General features: G+C 38.2%; 1 long non-coding RNA gene across 1 annotated transcript; it reads left to right on the top strand.

Annotated features, from left to right (window-relative positions):
• The first annotated feature begins 1,321 nt into the window (after positions 1–1,321).
• On the top strand, positions 1,322–21,366 carry LOC139117073 (uncharacterized). Its single transcript, XR_011548451.1, has 3 exons — positions 1,322–1,485; positions 2,132–2,322; positions 20,389–21,366. It is a non-coding gene; the product is annotated as an uncharacterized lncRNA (long non-coding RNA).

Genomic DNA, 21,366 nt, shown 5'->3' with positions numbered 1-21,366 from the left:
TAGTAGAATTATAATGTTGATCAAAGATATGCGATATGCTTGATCTATTTGCGCGTTTAATTCCTGTGATGGTAATACATAAGAGACCCAATTATGATACATTTAATGTGCTTTACTTAGTGTCAGAAATTTCTCAAGCACTGTCACCATGGCAGCAGCAGGGGGATGTTCGTCAGTTTCTTACGTGAGCGCACATTCTCCGAACACTCACTTCAACGTCTTGTGTCCAACACTGGTGAACAGTGCGACATTGACTTCTATTTTAACGAGCCTTTTTTAAAGAAATCCACCGCATTATCAATCATTACTGCCAAATGTTATAATGGGATCTTCCTTCAGTTGAACATCTGCGTCATAAATTTTGCAAACGCCATATTTTTTTGAGCTTCTGCACCAGATTGATCTTCAGCGGGCTAGAGTGAAAACGAAAGTCCTCGAGAAATGAAGGGCGCTTGTCATTTGGAGTTTTGATATGTTCCTAGACCAAATCTGAAATCCGATATTTTGTTATGATGGAAAACGATAGACTCATAGTAACATTAAAATTCCTAAGATCTCCTTATCTTTTCTCGGGAAATACCGCAACTTGCATCGTGCCAGAGATACAGCACCCGGGTAGCACTCTGCATTCCGTACTGGTTTCTTAGAATCTCCCTGAAGACGTTTGTACAAGATGTTATTGAATTCTGTGATTGCACTTGGAGCGGCAGTCAGGTATACCATGTTTAATATCGACAGTGCTCCTGGAAATTCTTTGCAGATCAATGCAGCGGGTAACCGTTTCGTGAATATTTAATTCTAACGGACGTTATTTGCTAGAGTCCGAGCCCCTGTTTATTTGTTTATCGTGCTCAGACAAGTTTGGAGACCAAATCTTATTTAAAAATAAAAATTAAATTTCTTCACTTCATTTTTCATTCATTTCCACTTATATTTCCGAAAATTTAGCCGCCTCAACAGCGACTGATTCCATTTCGAATTGCGTTAAAATATGAGATTGTGTACTGCGAATATAACTTTTTTAAACACTGGCATTTATGCAAAATGCCGCGTCCCTCCATTATATTGAGATTTCTATCGGATCTGAAACCGGAGACAGGAAGACAACTATCGTTTACATCATAATGTGAGTGGGCAAGGGTACACAATCAGTACATCTCCTAGGCGTTTGGCCGGTCTATTACAGCTTGAAGCCAATTAACCGATACTCGAGAGCGAGGCGAGAGACGGGTCGTCTCAACCAATAGGGATCGAGCTTAGCACTGGCACACAGCACAAACATGTTAACGGAAACAGGACTTTTTTCCCACGCATCGTTAAAGTGTGTCTCTTTGCCATACCTCTGCTCTGCGCATATATAAGGCATAGGTAGCTAGAGGGTCTTCGCTAAAACAACCCGGCTTAGTATAGTGGACCAAGCACAGCTCAACGGGCAAGGACCGAGCCGAGTAGAGTACCTTGAACAACACCTTTCAGAGAAAAACGGTAAGCAGGATTATGATATCATTTTTCTCTTGCACTGTCAGAAGAAAACACACTCTGGAAGCAATTTTCGGTACTTTTCACATCTCGTGACAGGAGACAGATTTCCTTAAGTCATTCAGAGACATCACGTTTATCCGACTTTGGTTTAATGAATGCACTTTGTGGTGCAACACCGCCTCTCATGGCTAACGTGTCGTATAGTGCCTGGGATATTGCGCATTGTACACGTTCTCCATTTCATGTAGATATTTCATTAGTGTCTCGTTTTCCGGGTTGTGGAAGTTGTTGGGAACATTTCTCAGTTACTTCATTCCACCGGCAACAATTCGATGCCTCTGCTGAAAGAACTACGCCGGTCGGCACACGCCAAGACAATTGATAAGTTTCTCTCGGTACCCATCCTACAGCTTGACGCGGACGACAGATGCAGATTTCGTCACGCTTTGGCGGGACGCGCCTTACGGACAACGGTATTTGTATCGCGCTAATAAATGTCGACGCGAAATTGATTGGCTGTGGATGAGTTTTCGCGCTGTGAAGTTGACATAGCCACTCAACAAACCAGAATTGTAACAAGGATTAACACCATAATATCACACGTTATTGATTTTTAATGAATGCTATTAACATCAGCGCTCTTTTTCAGATTGCCTTTTAGACGGGCCAATAAGCGTGCAATTATTCAAAACTTCGCAATGGAGAGTAAAGCTGTCTTTCTTGTATTCCTGCTTCTGTCCCTGGTGGCTGTTTCACACTGCGGACTCCCCTGCCTTGATTTCTGGTCAGAATACTGCGGTAGGAAACCTGGATACAAACGAGCACCTGCAGAAAAGACAGGTAAGCGGTTTCAAGATCTGGACAGAGAAATCTGTCTGAGCCTGAGCGGGAAACCAACACCACTATTCCAAGTGATTTCTTGACGAGGATACACTACCAGTGGGTGAATTTCTGACTTACTTGAACAAACTGGTACTTCCTGATTCGACAACTGCAAGAGAATAGAGAACAGTTTTTTTTGTTTTTTATGATTTTTGCTTTTTGGTTTTTTTCCATTTTCATGATTCAGTAAATTTCCTTAATAATGCCATCGAATGATTAATCGCTTAAAGGATGTAATATTGGTAGAAACATACATCAGACATGGTTTTCAACCAATCCACTCACAGGGGCATGATCATTGCTTAAAAAAAATTGCGGGAATATTATGCGGAAATATTTGCACTTCTTGCTGACACGTTTTCAAAACTAAAATCAAATTCTATAAAAAGTAACAGCAGCGAGGACTAGTCAATATTGTTTGACCCCATCAGGGTATTTTTCTTTTTTTCCCTGAATAAATTCTACTCGTGTCTTATCGATATCGACACGATTGTACATGTTCATAGGCAAACAGCGCTTTCTCCAATTGGGTCGACACGCACGAGTGTCTAGGACTACCGTAAATAAATCACATAGTCCGCTGGCCGAAATATCAAAGAAACACGCGCGCACTGGCACGCTGGCGCGCTCAGAAACACGCACTCATATATTTCCATTTACATTGTTTTATTCTTGAAAAAGACATTGATTTCACATGTGAAAGCTGATTTAACTATTTTACGAGACATTTACAATCGTATACCACTGACGCAATGACGTAAAAATTGATGTTACTGCAGCTGTATAATAAGTCTGCGCGGCCGATAAGTAATTCCCGTGAGAGTATTAATCAAATTTCAATTCAACGAAACAATACAGTACACGATTTTTAATATCATTTTGCTGCCTGCCTAGGTAAAAACTGAAAATAATCAGGTGCTAATGTAGTTTTAGAGAGGTTTCGAAATGCCTTTAGGAATTTTAATTTCTTCAACTTGATTTAAATGTTATAAAAATGAAGACTAGTGTGCATGTACAGCCTCACTATCGTAAATGTAGGTATACTTTTGGGTTTATATTAGGCCTTATGATAGCAGTCAATTTTGTATCTTAGCGTACGACTCCAGAGCAAAGGTCAACAATTAAACACTCATTTGTCGTCTGATCTAATCACACGTGGCAAGACACGACGTAATTTGCGGCATTTTACATCACGTGACAGGCGAAGCAAGATAACCAACATTGAAGCCTTCCGAACTACATTTGAATTCATTAACTTTCCGGCCAGTCCAGTGGGACACAGTCGATCCAGATACGTCCCCTCTCCCAAATGGTACACACAGCCAACAAACAGTCAACGAGAATTCTTTTAAAGAATTTGGATCGACTTCAACCACTTAAGTGTACTAAGTTACTCTTGATTGAGTGTTTAACATCTCGAGTCGATGGCCCCAGTACATGTACTTTCTTCGATCTTGAGCATGGCATTACACACTGTGACACTTGTCGTTCATTTATAACTTGGTCAGAGTTCAAAAGCAATATACAAGAAAATCGTCAACGTCTCTGTGTCTAGAGCCTTATAATTTCACTGCCATAAATTTGATTTACAGAGCTGAGTGTTCTCTGTACTGACTCATTTATTCATGTATGTGAAATACAAATACCACTCTACCGAGAATAAATGGACACTGCGGTGGAATTCATCAATCTTTAGATATAGAGTTTCCTGGCATTTCAACCAAGGCTCTCTTCATTTTAACAGAGTGTGTCGAGATTCCTTAATAAATATATCACACCATGAACAGATACATATTCGCTTTTCTATTTTTAATACAGCGAGAAAGTGTTGGACAAATCAATACTGTGATATCCTCCAGTTGTCATAACAACATCACAGACAAAGGCAATCGTTCATGTCCGAGGTGCTCTGCAGTCAATACGGAGCATACGGAGACTTTGGTCGGGCGAACACGTATAGTCGCGGACACAGGCGCCATCATCGGTCTCAGCTGAGTAAACCCGGGTCAATTCATCATGCAATGACAAATGTAATGCTTCATATTTCAAAAAAACCATTAGGTCTTCGTAAAACACGAATGGCTGTAACTCCATTTGTATTTTTACGTCCTGGGACGTGAGACGATAAAACACTATGCATTTTGGATTGTCCGTGCTTTGTCACCGAAATGAACATAAAGAACGAACAATACCGTCGATATTGTTTACAGATTTTTGCACAGCTTCTCACACAACTTGCGACCGGCAATGTTCACCTTCCTATACAGTAAATTTTCGTCATTTCATACATCCCTTCATTTTTCATTAGGGGAATTGGTGTAATTAATGTCGACAATATATCGCGCAATGGAAAAGTAATATCAACAACACTTCCTCATTTTGAATGACCCTGTTACCAGTCTATTCATATTGAGTCAATCTTTTAAGTAAAATATTGAACCACTGGGGTATACCAACAGAGTGAATCATTCTTGAGTAAATCCTTCGAGCCTTACGTAAGCTTGTACTATCCGTCACGTGACCTATCTTGGCTTTCACGACTCAGTGAGGGCGATGAGCACCCAATTCGGAAGATCAAAACACAGATTTGGAAACGCAAGCTTAATGTCTTCACAGAATTTGCCGATGGTGTTATAGATGGAAAGAGACATAATAGGTTGTATATATGCATAGACTGGGTGATAGGAATATGACAAAATCTGCCGTTAATCCTCAAATAAATCCTGAAGATTTATTCCTGTGACGATTCTGACGTTTTTAAAGCGATTGGTTGAGTCCACGATGAGTATGAAATTGCCAAGGCAGGCTATCGATGAAATAGTATTTGTCCGTAAGCAGGCAGAGTTATGTGAGTCTGAAAGTCGAACAAAGTTAGACTAACCACCCAAGCGATACTCGTCGTATTTTTTTTCTGTGTTTACAGACTCTCAACATTTCAGAATGTAATACTAAAGCTCCATTAGCTGTGACTGTTGATGTATTTTCAAGTACATTTGTTCTCCCCACTAGGCAGGGTCTATTATTTCACTCTAAAAAGCATGTTAACATCCCTTGTGTTCAACTTGAAGACACGACGTGCAGGTGCGTGATTTTCGATGTTATTGTCGACAATTGAATTCTAGTCTGTACCAGAAATCATTTGTCGGCAATATCAATGCACACTGTGCACAATTCATTGCTTTAACAAGGCTAACGACTTTGTATTTCAATATACTTGAGGAGCGGGGAAAGAAAGATAATATATCTGTTTGCAGAACAAAAAAATGAAATTAATCATCCCTTAATTCTGGTCAACTGTGATAATAAAGTTCACAATGCAAGCGAAAAATTTGAAAATAACTTAAACAGCTGTTACTCAGTACACAAAGACCAGAAAGTACTGACTATGTGTTTTCTAAATAATTATACTATTTTTGCAGATGAATACTGGAAACATATATTTCAAAATTGATATAGCCGCTTTCTCAACCACCGTCGTATTCATGAAGTGTTCATGAAAATAAAGTGTCTGAAGACATCTTAATCAGCTTGAAATCAAATTAATAGCTTTCTATGAATTCGTAATGTTCAAGATTTTTGATAGTCTGCTCGACCATGACGTCATGTGACAACCCGAGCACGAGCATGGTGTATTTGGAATGTGACTGGTAAACCTTCAGACAAGTTCTCCATTGTCATCATATGCGCATGAATGGGCGCATTCCTTTCGCAACATTGAGCATCACTTCTTCCCGTGCATTTTCGTCCTCCAGGGAATTGACTGTCCTTTAAGTCACAACTGTTTTGTCTGCTAATTGCTCACGGTATATTCAATTATGAATTCATCTCGAACACATGAATATACAATACCTATAGAAAACATGTTCCCGATGACCATGAACACAGTACCCTTTTGAAAATATAACGACCCTAACTTTTCTTTACTCAAATTTCCAAATTCAAACATGAAATGCCTTCATTCTTTATGTTTCATCTGTGAAGTTAAGATATTGACTGCTTCCTCGGCCTGTTTTTCGGATGTATGTTACTATGCAGAGACACTTATATCTGGCCCATCTGTCACCTCCCTCTAATGATTTTGTGCTGGCATTCTAACTACCTCCTCTATTACTCTGTAAAAAAACGATCGAATAAAATTCCAAAAGTGTCGTCTAACGGAGTTGCTCATTGTTGTTTGATGTGCATGTAATTACCAGCCGTCTGAATACAGGAGTTCAAGGGCAGTTTCGTCACACATGAAATTCGATTTATCCTAAGTAGACGGGCAAGCCGGATCTGCGGTTTAAATCTTGGCCCCCGGGCCCGTTGCCACTCAGGTTTACCAATCGTCGATAGTTGTCACGTTCGTTATATTCCAATGTGACACCTGTTTTATATTCTTGCTACAACATTCGGGTGTCAACTGATTATGCGAATACAAACTTTAGAGTTATACCATATCAACGAGCAGATGAATTACAACCTTAAAAGTTCAAGAAATGTGCTCGGTTCACCACTTTTCATCATATATTGCAAACTTTAAACCATTTTCTAATAAACATCTATGAAAATATAACTGAATATTTTTTCAGTTTTCTAGGAATCGCCCATTTTCTCCCATCGAAAGATAAGCCAAATTCACTTTCGGCTCGAAGTAGCCCTCAGAGTTTAGGGATAGATATAATGGTATGTTACTGCCGAAAAGTTTTACTTCAAATTATTGTAGGTATATTTACTAGCTAACTTTACTCTTCAACCTCGAGGCCGGGTTGTAAGATTAAATTCGCATTTGTTCCCAAGTACCATTTGCGTGAAAATCGCAAGGGCTAGATATATAGAAATGATTTTCTAGTTTTTTGTAAAGTGTCTCGAAGGAAACTAGAAAATCTTAAGGACAAACAGATAATTCCCATATAGCCGTTACGCATCATGGGATATTATCAAACCGTTTCCAATAAAGCAAGAGTATAGAAAAGGTAATGTCTTGATTTAACCCTTTCAGTGCAGTAATTTTTGTCACCAAAATTCTAGTGCAACATTTTACCTATTTTTATGATTTTTTTCTGTACTTTTTTGATAATTTTGGACTACATTATCATTACTCTTCATTGACAACAATTTTTGCACAAAGGTTTGGAAAAAAAATGAAAAAATTGTCAGGATTTTAAAAGAAGTTAAATTTTATACAGTACACGAAAATTGACTTTGGCACTAAAAGGGTTAAGTGTCACAAGAGTATATGGGAAAACATAATTTGTGAAAGGAAGATGCATAAAAATCATTGACTAAAACAGTCCCGACCAAGTCATCATTTAAAGAACCTTTTTTCGAGCAAAAACTATGAAATATGGACGTTTTCTGTATCTTCAACTATCAAGCTATCCCAGATCATATCAACTGATCAAATCTCTGCCATTAACACGCTAATCTCGTGAGATTAGAAAAGTCGGAAATCACGCGTGACTCGATGACGCCATGAGATCGAGGCTGGCAACAAGTATTTCCACTGTGGAGAGCTTAGGCAGGGAAACTTGTGAAGATAGTGCAACCACCTTGCATAAAGACTAAAAATTGCCATTGCTATAAACAGTAGGTATATTCTGAGAATTGAAAGCAAAGACAAAATCCTTCATATACTAAAAATTACCTCTTCCGTTAAAAAGGCATACTGTTAAAAGAATTTTGAGTATATGTTCAAACGGCCGCCACATATAACCGTATCATAAATTACAAAACGGTGAGTTTTTCTCAAGTGCTTTATTATTTATTTATTTATTTATTTATTTATTTATTTAGTTTTATAGGGTGATATTACGTACACATTGTTTTGTAAACAATCTCCTTACAAAGCTAACCGTCGAGTAATAAAGTCGACTCCTAACAAGTCCCTTTCCATTTACTTCAAATCGAACTGTGTGCAAAGCCGAGTGTTACCTACAGCTTCAGACAATCCTCGTTTGTTGGTAGCATTAGCCGCAGATGCCTGTTATGTTCGTACCTTTTGATATGACTATACTAAAAGTGGACAGGAAAACAATGTTTTCAAGTAACGTCCAAGGAATGCAGCGACTCACTTCATCACGTGTCCGAAAGGGAGACATGGCCTACATCGTCTGTTCGTGCCAACCTACAAACCCTATTTAAAAAACATCACACTTCAGCCGCAAAAAACCGACATTTTGATATTATTTCGAATATTAATTTTATTTTCATCAGCACAATCAACTTTTCAACGTGAGAGAGAGAGAGAGAGAGAGAGAGAGAGAGAGAGAGAGAGAGAGAGAGAGAGACGGGGTTGGGAGCGGGATCCATGAGATGATTATTAATTAAATGAAGCATTTAAATCAGGGGAAGGATAAATTCACTCTCTGGATGAAACCAATTTCAATGTCTAAAATGTCCATTAATTCTGACTTTCAGATATTAGTACGTAAGCAAATTAAGTTGCACTTAAGTTCCAGGATAAAAAGCAGTTTCTTCCTGACTTCATAATATATAATTCCATATGAAATACCGAACATGACAGCTCCAGTGTCCATGTTTTTGAAAGTCAGGATGTTGGGAAACTAAAGTATATGTTTAGCCTCATACATTTCACTGCCATTGTTTAACTAAGAATCACGTGTCGGGAATTTGAACCCCCTAGGAGAATAAATATTAACCTTCCTGTATCAAAATTTGCATTACAAGCAACTGTCGTAACGTATTCCAAAGTACGTCTGCGATTTTCCTGATCAGTTTTGTATTCCAGTCCTTATTTGCCAACTATTTCTTATAGTGATTCCGTTTACTCAGTAAAAAAAATCACGTCATAGAAACCGATTCAAGATTAGCATAACAGTACCAAACACGCTTTCCCAATGTGAAGATATAAGTTTCGTATCACGAGAACGGCATTTGAAAAGGATTCTGTGTTTTCAAAAGAGACTGGAAAGCCGGTCTTTGAAAAGGGTTTTTATCGTTTGTTTGCCACAACGTGTTTGTTTGTCCTATGCGGTTTCCGTGGTCTTAAGCTTTCCCGGGAAAGAAATTAAACAATGCAGGGGTCAGTCCCTCATCACATAACGGATCAACATTTTGTTTGAAATAGGTCATTCCCTGTCCGGGATGTAAGGAAAGTCCGTCAGTAAAAAACGGCACCGTGGTAATGGCCCATTAATTATTAGCGACTTCATTGTCAAATGTACTGGATAATCGTTTTGTGTTAATTGCTTTTTAAATCACGTTTAAATTACACAACAGAGGAAATCCGTGATTACTTATACCCGGATGTAGCCGTTATGCTGTCAGCCCATTAATTGATGGAGGTATATGACAATTCTTCAACAAACAAACATCCAATCGAGTTAACAGACAGAGTTAGCGTCAGAAACGTACGTTATTTGTCAATGTAATCCAGTAATGGAAATGTGTGTATTGATATTGTTAATATCGTTCCAGGTCTTGCCAAAATGCTAAAATTCTTTAAGTTTGGTCAACTTTAATTCTACTAAGGTTAATATTTTTAGAATACCAGATCCTGACTAAAACAGTATACCCATCATTAGTTTGCTAAGGAAGTTTTTTGTAGCTATCGCGGGGAGAGTGCTTGGTATGTCTAAACAGATAGTTTGAACGGATATAATTTCACAGATATATTGTTAATGTGTGCTAACAAGAGAGTGTAAGGCTATTTGAGGAAAATCCTGATCGCTGAAACTCTCGCGAAGCTTGCCATTCTCACTTCCATTTCATGACGTCACGTGGTTAACGATAGGCAACAGAGCAAGTGTTGGCCAGTAGGATGCATTATCCTGTATACACTTGCAGTCGAATTCATGTATCCATGATCTTCTCGTCGATATTACGATTGCCCTGGGCGACGCTCGCGTAACAAGTTGTATGTTTGGTGTTGGCCTCGGGAAAAAATTGTCATTCAGCACGGTTGTTTGGCGGAAATCGTTCAAACACTGTGTTTACTTGACCACAGGCCAGCAATTCTTGTTTCCATGCGCCTACTGAAGGACTAAATACATTAAGATATATTCAATCGATAGGCGTTAGGCATAGGCGGAAGATCCGGTCCCCTCGATTAAGTCGACTCCACCAGGTGGTCTGTTGAAATCCTCATGAAAGATCGTACATAAATTAAAATGCCACTCTAATGTGTGTCTTATGCTGTGGAACAATAAAATAGTTCTTATCGAAGACTTTATTGGCATTTCTGTAAACATAAAAACGACGTCAAACTCGTTACTTTTACATCTTAATTGCAATGAAACAGACACAGTTTGTAATTCACACTTCTTATCATGCTTTGTCCTCACAATGAAGTTTTCGAAACATTCTATCGGTACATATAATTTGATATAATTATATATATATATATATATATATATATATATATATATATATATATATATATATATATATATATATTATATATATATATATATAGTAAGAATATCTGTTACTTAACTTTCATGAATCCTCAGAAAGAAGGATTCATGAAACTCAAGTAACAGATATTATTACTGTGTACTTGAAGTAATTTGTGTTATTATTTATAATGCTCTGCATCGAGCACTGTAATTTCCAAAGAGGACATCTGTATACTTCGATATATATATATATATATATATATATATATATATATATATTATATATATATATATATATAATATATATAATATAATATAAATATTCGATATATATATATTCGATATATATATATATTATATATATATATATATATATGTGTGTGGTGTGTGTGTGTTGTGTGGTGTGTGTTTGTGTGTAACATGGAGAAAGGAGATTGAATACGTGTACGTGTAGCGAATATATGATGCTTACTTGTTTATTTATTTATTTATTTATTTATTTATTTATTTATTTATTATTTATTTATTTATTTATTTGTGTCTGTATCAATGCATTTGTTCACGCTACAGTCAGAGAAGGGAGACGCAGCATAGAGTCAGAGGATGTATTTTCATAGAAGAAATTATTGAAGCGTATGATCTTGTAAACGTAATCACTTTGACAAGTACGCAACGCAACTCATTCAGCATTGAAGTAAAAAGAAACATTCTCATTACGTTATATTACCGTTGCCTCTCCGGGCATTGATGGAGTTCAATAGACATTAATGTAAACAGTCAATAAGTGTTGAAGAGAGGACATTAGAAATTTTCAAAATTTTCTCGGCGGCCCATTCATCGCCATGGCAGAGGTTAATGAAATAGATGACGTGTCAGAGAAATGCGAATAGGCAATCGCAAGTATGTGATTACGCCTTTAATTTCGCAGTACAACAGGATGTCCGGGCGTGCTCATATTCTGTGAAATTGAATCCGACGCTAGGGACAAGTATTAACATATGTTGCACGGGCTGCTGGCTTTGTACATATCAATTCACATCAACCGTCTACCTCATTAGATTACCAGAAAATGGAAAAGGTTGTTTCTATCATTTTGATGACGAGACATGAAATGCATAACGTATTGGAAAGGTAAGTACCGCATTAGTGTTAACGTTATGACAATTCCCTATGCGTCGGAAGTAAAAATTACCATCATCGTAAATAACAATAGAAGTACATTACAACTAGATATTTGAACAATCGGAAATGACAAAGAAGACAAAATTACGCAAATAAATAAAAAAAAAGTGTGTCAGCAAAAAGAAACATGACATAAATATTTTAGTGCCATTTGCAGGAATTAAATTTTTCTCAACGTAGCTTTCGGATCCTGACAGATAATTGACCCAATATTGACGTGTTCAAGGATGGGTGCTCTTTACAACTGGCGCTAATGATCCCATGGCCGGATTCAAATTCAATTTTGGATTTGTAAGACGCATCTGTCGCTGAGAACGAATCGAGCTACGTCCTTGTTAATTATCCCAATATGCAAAATTATCCGCAGAATATTCGACGTAATACGAGAACAAAAATCAGTATGTCTCATTTTCGATCTTGATAACGTTAAATAAAAAGATAGCCCGTGTCCTTCTGAGTTCTTATCGGATGTGAGTTTGGAATGTTTCGAGGTTTGATTTATTAATTTCATACTGTCGGCGTCCGTTAAGTCAATTTAGAAAAAAGAGGGTATGAGTATATTTCCCAGGAGATTTAGAGCTAAGTTGAACAATGTCTCATTCATAATAAAAAGGCAAAAATAGACTCATATAAGGAAAGTGATAAGAATCAAGCAAGAGGCTTCATTTTACCCATCACATTTCAAAGGCAATGAGTTTGTCAATTCTATTCATTTTTTGCGTTCCCACTTCACAATAATATGTAATGCTTTGTTATGCCCACTTACTTTTTCACGATTTTACGTCTCATTGCGGCAAAATCTGACAACATCAACCCTCGAGGGGAAACTGCGTTTCCAGTTGACGCTCAGCCGGGTCCGGTCCTAAGTAAATTTTTATCTTTTTCGCTGATGTTTACGTCGAAGATCTCTAATTTCTCTTCTGTCGGACAATCATGGCGAACGTCAACTCCACAAAATAGTTGAAACAAAGATTGTCCATGTGACCCTGCATAAATTACACCGCTATTGGTGATAGGTGTGCCTGTGTAATTAAGAATACAGGTTTCAGGGCTCACCATTGTCACCAAGTTTGTTTAATGTCTCTTATGATTATCATGCAAAGTTCTGCTTGACTAATCACACCGTTTTATTTTGCCGAACTTTAATATCGTTAGGGGGTATATTGCCCCTAAAGATACAAAGTCTATCAAACTGTAGTATAAATTGCTGATTTTACCGGTATGCAAGAGCTAATGGCCCACAGGTTTGAAATGAATTCCCCGATATGAAACATACATATTGTGTCGTGACGAAACAGTTGATTTTGATACATCGAACGGCACAACCAGCGACGGTATACACGAGATTTTGATAAGTTCACGACATAATACACGAGTGAAATCGAGTGCATATATGAAGTGAACTTGTAAAAATCGAGTGGTCTACCGTCGCTGAGTGTGATTTATTAATATTATATCATAACAGTATGTTGAAATTCTGGCATGGAACGTCAGAAAAAGATGTTTGCTTTTGCCGAAAGCTCGCTCGTGTGCCAGCCGTGGTATATCGCGAATATACCACGGTTCTTTTCACGTCTCGATCAATCAGATAACTGCATTTGCGCCATCAATATACTGGTATGATATAATTACAGTTATACAACTTATGCAGTAGCGTTGAAGAGGAAATCAAACCAATATGTATATATATATATATATATATATATATAATTATATATATATATATATATATATATATATATATATATATAGTTGTGTACGTATTTCCATCGGGTTCTAAAGCGGAGTGTACCGACGTAGCAAACAACCAAGAAAGCCCTTCAAGGCATTGCGATATCACGGTCTATGTCGGCACGGAATACAAATTTTATCAGCAGATGCGGATCGGATATAATTCAATTGGACTCCCTGAAATAACTGTCATCAAATTTTCACAAGTATCCCCATATCTCCTCGGGTTGTGTTTGCCCGACCGACTGAGGCTGAGAGATTGCGGCCGCCTCGAGATAACATTCACGGGGAGTGTATTGCGGGGTCTTGACATTTTCAGGTTATTCCCGTGTCACCACTCAACTCCACAAATCCCCATTTACTGCCTTAATGCACCCAGGAGGTTTTTGTTTAGGGTCTTATTTCATACCTCGTGATATTTTCCGATGGATTCAACCACTTTCGGATATTTCAACACTCTGATGATATTTTTCATCGCTCTATTACTTTTTAGGGATCTGTCATTGTATGGGTAGTTTGATTTATGTAAAACACTTAACCATTGAATTCACTCATTCAACATTTATTGTCCAGGTATGTTGCGGGGGTTTTCTGTTCGTAAGTTGTGTCATGACGTCACAAGTTGTCCGTCAACATGTATGCTACTTTATCGTATTTTCTTCTTATTTTCTTTCAATGTCTCTTCTTCAACAAGCATATCACCAACACTAAAGATAAAAGATAGGAAACGATAACGGAGTCTAAATGTGGTACGAAGGACTAAAACTTAGTTTCAATGCTTTGAATTCGTTTTACCTTTGCGCCGTTTCATTATTGCCGTAAAGATTAACACAGGCCATGGAAGTAAAATTGATTATTTTCATGATGTATCATAACATCACCTCTGTGATGTATTCGCATGATCTGTAAGCGTCGGCAACTGTGAGATGATTTCTGCCAGGCGACCCTCAGAAGGTACTAACTTTGTTGAACTAACACTCATTGTTTAGAGCCTACAACGAAATGATCAAATCCTTATAAGATCATAGTACATCTTCTTGAGAACTCCTTAAGCCTAGAGTGGATTCGGAAAGCCTCATCGGGCGGCCTTAGATCAAATGATTCATTTCGTCCGTTCGTTTCTTTACGCCTCGGCGAGGCAAGCTGCAAAACCATTACAGTTAACTCCGCTTTTAAATACCGGCGAAGAGAAAATGACATTTTAGAGTGGTGTAAACGTGTCTACAGGACAGATTCTGCAAATAAGGCATGAATGATGAAATCCGTCTCCTTGTTTCACAGTGTGTTTTTTTTTCATTTAATTTAGGCTTGGACTAAACTTGTTTTTGACAGGTTATGACAAATTTTGTGGACATGTCAATTTCTGTTTGGACCAGCTTATAGATGTAAACGAATTTCCATCGGGACAGACACAGACATGGATACCTCGATGCAGACAGATTGATACATATGATACTTTTAGACTATTAATATTTCTGTTATCGTTGCTGTAATACTGTGGTCAAAAATGGGATTTTAAGCCCATCTCTCTTATACTTAAAACATTTGTACGTTGTTGATTTTTTTACCTTTTGAATGGTTTTACACTTGATGAAAGATAAAAGGTTTTTAGTGACATTTTGATTTGTTCTCATCGATAGGCGACACTGCCACAGATTTTTGTAATGAGGCCAATATCACCCAGTTTCTTTCGCTGAATTGTAATCTTTGTATAAGCTTATTACCTTCAGAGTTTAAATTTTGCCACAGTTACCATGGAAAGAGAAAATCTAACCAATCACAGCTTTTAAGCGGGTGGCCGCTTTTTAAAAACAGCGCCCTCACATGGGTATTTTGAATACCAAGGAACGCCCCTTTGACCATATATGGGCATATTTAGACTACAGGTGACTGTATACCTTTAATGTAATGATAGTACTTTATGTTTGTGTTATTTAATATATATTAGGTTTCAGAACGGTTTAAATACACCGTTTGCCTTCGTGCTGCCGTCACTGACCACTTGTATACCTAACCACCCTGCATGGCCTTTACACATGGCCCGAATGTACCGTGATATTTTGTGCACATAGATAAACTTGTGTTAACTGATATTGTGTCGATTAGGGGGCCTTAGGATGAAAAGTAAAGTGAAATATTTTCTTTTCGATGGAAATATTTGAGTATTGGAAGCGATAAAGTTCAAATAAGTTTGACATTGGTGCACACAGATTCGCAAAAGTCCGCCAAACTGGGTAAGCAGTAAAGTTGTCTACCAAACAGAAAGACACGCGGGAAATTACTCTCCACACACAAGAAGAAGAAATAATCAATATTATCATGCCAACGCACACAAACAGTTTAGTGTTATGTTCATCAACGTTGTACAGAGTACTTGCCTCATTGTCCATATCCTTTCCATCGATATGTATTCGGAATACTTAAAGGTATACAGTCACCTGTAATCTAAATATGCCCATATATGGTCAAAGGGGCGTTCCTTGGTATTCAAAATGTCCATGTGAGGGCGCTGTTTTTAAAAAGCGGCCACCGCTTAAAATCCGTGATTGGTTAGATTTTCTCTTTCCATGGTAACTCTGGTAAAATTGGAACAGGTGACAGTATACCTTTAAGGTAGCGCACGCCTCGAAAGTAAAAGACTCAAACTTTCGCTCAACCTATCCTCAGTGGAACTTTCAACCATTCTCTTACCAAGTCAGGAATAAAAATCAGGGGTCACAGTGCAAAGTTTGGTACCAGAGAAACAAATTACCTAACATTTCTGATATTTGAAATTCCGATAGCTGCCATCTCTGTATTAAATCCATGAGAAAAAAATACCATTTTAGATTTCGAAAACTAAACCGGTCTACTTTTTTGCTCAAAGAGCTTTACAACGAACCCCGACGAGCGATAGATCAGAAAAAATTGTAAAAATTTGAGAGGCCGAATATTTGTCCCCGAGGCGCGTTCTACCTTAAAGCTTTCTTTCACAAACTCGGCCAGAAGTTGCACAAAATCATGCTAGGACAGAAGTACTTTTGCCAAATATTCCAGTCTATATTAGTACAACGACCTGTTGATGTGAAAGGGAGAATTCAAGTTCTACGAGGAGGCATATGATCAAAATATTGAGGCATTATTTAGCTTAAATGATTACAAGTTTTTTTATTTAATCTTCACCGACGAATGGGATGATAGACATTGGCGACAGAAGTGATCCCACGAGAGAGACAGGAGCAAATATCTGAGGAAAATAATGAATGAAATTACGCATACCCACGCTTTGAACATTTCATTTAGCAACGCACAAGGGACCCATCGAACCTACCATAAAAGAATGAGTTCGTGAGATCTCGAAAGCTAATTCGAGCACACGCCCGCCTTTCTGACCCCAACAGACGTGCTGCTAGATTCTCCCCGTTCTGTATTTCAAATCAACCAAATCAGAAGCAGAATGAACATGTTTTTGCATTTTGTGGTCAAAAGAAAACAGAATGATGATCATGTCGCTCTGTCGGCCGGACTTACTGATATACACATCCGAGCTTCAAAACTGCCCAACGTCTGATAAAAAACGCCGTTCGAGCAGTTGTACTACGCAGTACGTGTGTTAGATCTCATACAAGAAATTACGTCATTCGAGTGTGAGTACTACGTATGTAGAAATGCACGTCGATCGCACTCGATAAATTTCTTCTCCTTATATGTGTCTACCGGTAATATATCTCGTAGAAGAGGACTGTATGTGGGCCGCCTATTTTCCAACTCATACCAGACATCATTGCGTCATCAAAGTGTGTGCAACAGTGCTACACGGGTATTATATCTCACATAAGAAATTACGTCATCCAAGTACGTGTACTATCTGTATTAAATCTTACATTAGAAATTATGTCATCCGAGTTGGTGTCTCGACTGTATTAGATCTTACATCAGATGTAGCAAGGGAAGCCAAAGCGTTTGACGCACGATGGCTGAGCATATCTCCGAGTCATTCGGCAGACTGAGTGTAAAACGAATGACGTCACTGCGAGATGGCGATTTAAACTTTTCACGACTCGAACATGAAATATGGTGACCTACCTCAACTAAATATAGACGGTGAGAACGACCTGTGTGCAAATGTTTTAACCGGCGCTACAGCGCGTTTATTGACTCTGCAAATGGATAAAAGTAATGCAAAGAACATAAGCCAACGGATTATATTTGGTTTTGACACCATATAACCAAATGACGTCTTCATACGACCCTTTAATAAAGAGTCAGTATTTGTTGGCAGTATTTTTGCCAAGTTAGTATTATTGTCGAAATGAATTGTATGTTGGTCAGGAGCTGGTAACATGTTGAAGGAGTGGCAGTGAAAGTGTACACACTTCTATTGTTCAAGGAAAGAAAAAAGTATAAGTGACATAAACTCTGATGTTTGCCTTAAATGTATACTGTACCACACTTAACCCTTTCACCACCATGGTTTGGCCCAAACCCAGCGTTATCAATTGCCATTGTGGACCTGTTTACAGGGAATTTGGGGTGAGCAGGTTAAAACCTCGTGCGTACATAGTAGTAAGCATTAATTGACACCAATCACATACATTTTTAATGTTATTTGAGTTCTTGGTTGCTTTTCAGGGCTTTTTTCGTGACAAAGAAGACTAAACCAGCGATAAAGTGATGTTTTTCAGAAACGCATAATTTATTTCGATTAATCTTATTCAGAAAGCCCCAAATGAGAGTGCTAATCAATATGTGTAACCAAATCTAGTGGTTATTAAAATAATAGCGTTGGCTGTTTGTTTTGTCTTAAGTATTGCGTTTCGGGAAATTTATGATTAAAAATCCTCCCACGCGGTGGACAAACGTGATTCGAATATAGAATCACCCATAGTGGTGATAATCGGTGGGAAACCATACTCGTTGAAAGATGACAAAATGTATGGAGCATTTGTGATATTTTCATCTTGATTTGTATCAAATAAACAAACATGTCCGCATCAACTATCTGCAGTCAGTGCCTATATTTCGTAAATTTATGACCTCGCATGAAAGGTCATATTGAAAGTCAGGGTCATATCATTAGGGTACTTTGTTAAAGGGACAAAGTTGCGCTTTTTTGTCCATCTTTCATGAATTTTGTTTGATATGAAAAGTAGTTTGTGTTGTCTGACTTCTTAAAACATGTTGAAATACTGGTCGACTGTGCATAACCTCAACCCTGCTTGCGCATGCAGCCAGACATTTTACAGTCTATACTAAAAAAGTTCTGTACACAACTGTCACCATGCATGGCTGAACATACACTGCTACAAAACTTTGGACCGCCAGCAAGCTTTTGCAATGAAATCTCAGTGTATTGGCGGTGCCTTTCATATAGATAAGCGGGATGGTAGCTGTCCCTTAAATTGCGGCACCGTTGATTAGTCATAGAAAAGCAAGTCGGAAAAGGAAAACCCCATTTTGTTCAGAAGTCACGAACAAAACAATCTGTTCGCATTCAGCAAACGGGTAATGTTTGACACTTTTATAGTTATGTACAGTCGTCATTTTGTACCCTGAGTAACTTAATGCATGTTATGCAAGTATTCTACGTTTTCTTGATATCACAAAAAGGTCAAAAAGAGCGACTTTGTCCCTATAAGGAGTGCACTGCGTGCTGTACTTTGATTAGCAGGATACATCATGCTATGGTTGAGGAGTATTCTACGGCTGGCTTGATTTCAACCTAATATGCTTGAAGTATCACATACCGTTCATTTATGCAAAACGTATCGACGAGTACCGTTTAAGTATGCAAATCTGCACTTCGTGAATATTAATGGCTTATTCACAATAGAACGGGTCGTGCACTGCCCAGCAGTGAAGGAATACTACACCGCGGTCTCACCATATTAGACTATTTCACTCGGCAATTTATAACATTCACCGTGTAATTTCAATATTAGCACAGGTGAAATAAATGGCCACCGGCAGTCTCTAAAATCACGCCTGGCAACTATTTGTTTATTCCTGTTAACCTTTGCGCATTTGCTCAACCGTAAAGGTCAATTGTGACGCTGCCCTTCATAATTGATACGGACTATTTATGGTTTTTAAATTACTCCCATTCATAAAACCGACTTCGCTTCCTGTGAAGTTGAGGAGCTTAGTCACATGACGTAATAGGCTGCCCACCTGCTTTCACCAAGGTACTGTAAAAAATTAAACCACACTCACGATCGGGAACAGGATGAAATCAAGTGTCGAGAACAGCGAAAAAACATTCCAGAATCCATTATTCTCGACTATTTTTGGAAGCAAATGTCCTAGCACCAAGGTGTTTTGCTCCGTTCTGTGTCTTTAATTGATGAGGAGAACTTTAGTCGACCTAGGTAACCAAACAGTGCGGGTTACTGGGAATTTGTCTGTTATTTCTTTCCGAAAGGGTTTCACAACTAACGCCTGTATCCATCCTTCTCCGGCAGAAACGTTACCGCAGAGAGAGAATTTTGCAACTTCGGTGATCTTGAAAATGTGGTTTATTTATTTTGGTGACGCATGCGCATTTCTGACCGCCAGGAATACTTCATTGATTTTCTTACAACTGTATTTCCATACTTCATTCCAGAGGAGTTAATTATCGACATCTGTTGCCATGGTAATAAACACCTATAGTAATGCCAACCTTTCGCCGCAATTCGCTATGCAGTGAGCGTGAATTGACCAAACTTTTTTTACAGCAGGTCAAACCAAGAAGAATCATCTATATAAATACACATCTCAACAAAATAACGTGTTATCGTCCATTCCATTTCAGATGTTTCAGAAAAGTCTGCTTGGACGAAGTTCTTTAAAATGGCAGTAGCCCGGATGGTAGCAGAGAGACTGGCCGAACTCCAAGCTCCGCCATACGCGATCAATGCAGCCGAAGAGGGCTCCGAAGAGACCATGTTGAATAACTTTTAACGTTACAAACAACTTGCAAATAGTGTATATTTTCAGATTTCTGTGTTTGCCCCCCATGATAAAAAACTGTAATTAATATTATTATTATAATAATAATGTCTGAATTTGGCTTCTTTATCCTCCTTCGTTCTCAAATCTGGAATTAAATGAGCGGCGCAGAGAAAAAACTTTCAGCCTGTATGCTAAAATTGCAAAATTGCTACAAATCTCCCTGTCGCCGAAGCAAAGAGTTTTGGGACATGTTATACTGATAGCTCAAGAGGCCAATTAAACGATATTGCAGCTTGTCATCATCGGTCGCTAATGAGACATGTTCTCTTAAACAGTCGCACACTTTTTCCGGTGTATCTGTGGATTTGAAAGCCCTTGGTGGTCCGCCATTATTATTGTTAATCCAATTTTCTATTGACTTTAGACCATAACGATCGTGCTGGCGTTCCTTTTAAATATCCCCTCCGATCTTTGGGATAATTGCGTATGAATTTTCCCCATCGATACTTCCCAATACTGGAGATCACACAAAAAAATGCCAAACAAGGAAAGAGCACGGGCATTGAGTCGATTGAATTTTGCACAGCCGGCCTTGTATGGCCGACACAAAGACTAACTGCATTGATGTCAGCTCGAGGGAAGTTGTTACTGTGCGTCCACCGAAGACGTTGCTGTAATTTATCGAGGAAACGACGAACCTGTTATGCAAAACAGGGCAAAACGGATCGTCGTATCACTCATCTGCCGATTTTTTCATCTTATTTGAACGGAGCTTGTGACTCATTTGTCTCCATTTCTCTTTTTTATTATGGAATAAAAGTCTGGGTTATTAAACTTA

Source organism: Ptychodera flava, chromosome 18, assembly GCF_041260155.1.
Source record: "Ptychodera flava strain L36383 chromosome 18, AS_Pfla_20210202, whole genome shotgun sequence".
Lineage (NCBI taxonomy): Eukaryota > Metazoa > Hemichordata > Enteropneusta > Ptychoderidae > Ptychodera > Ptychodera flava.
Note: the sequence above shows the minus strand (reverse complement) of the source record. Positions and strands in the feature narration are given on the sequence as shown.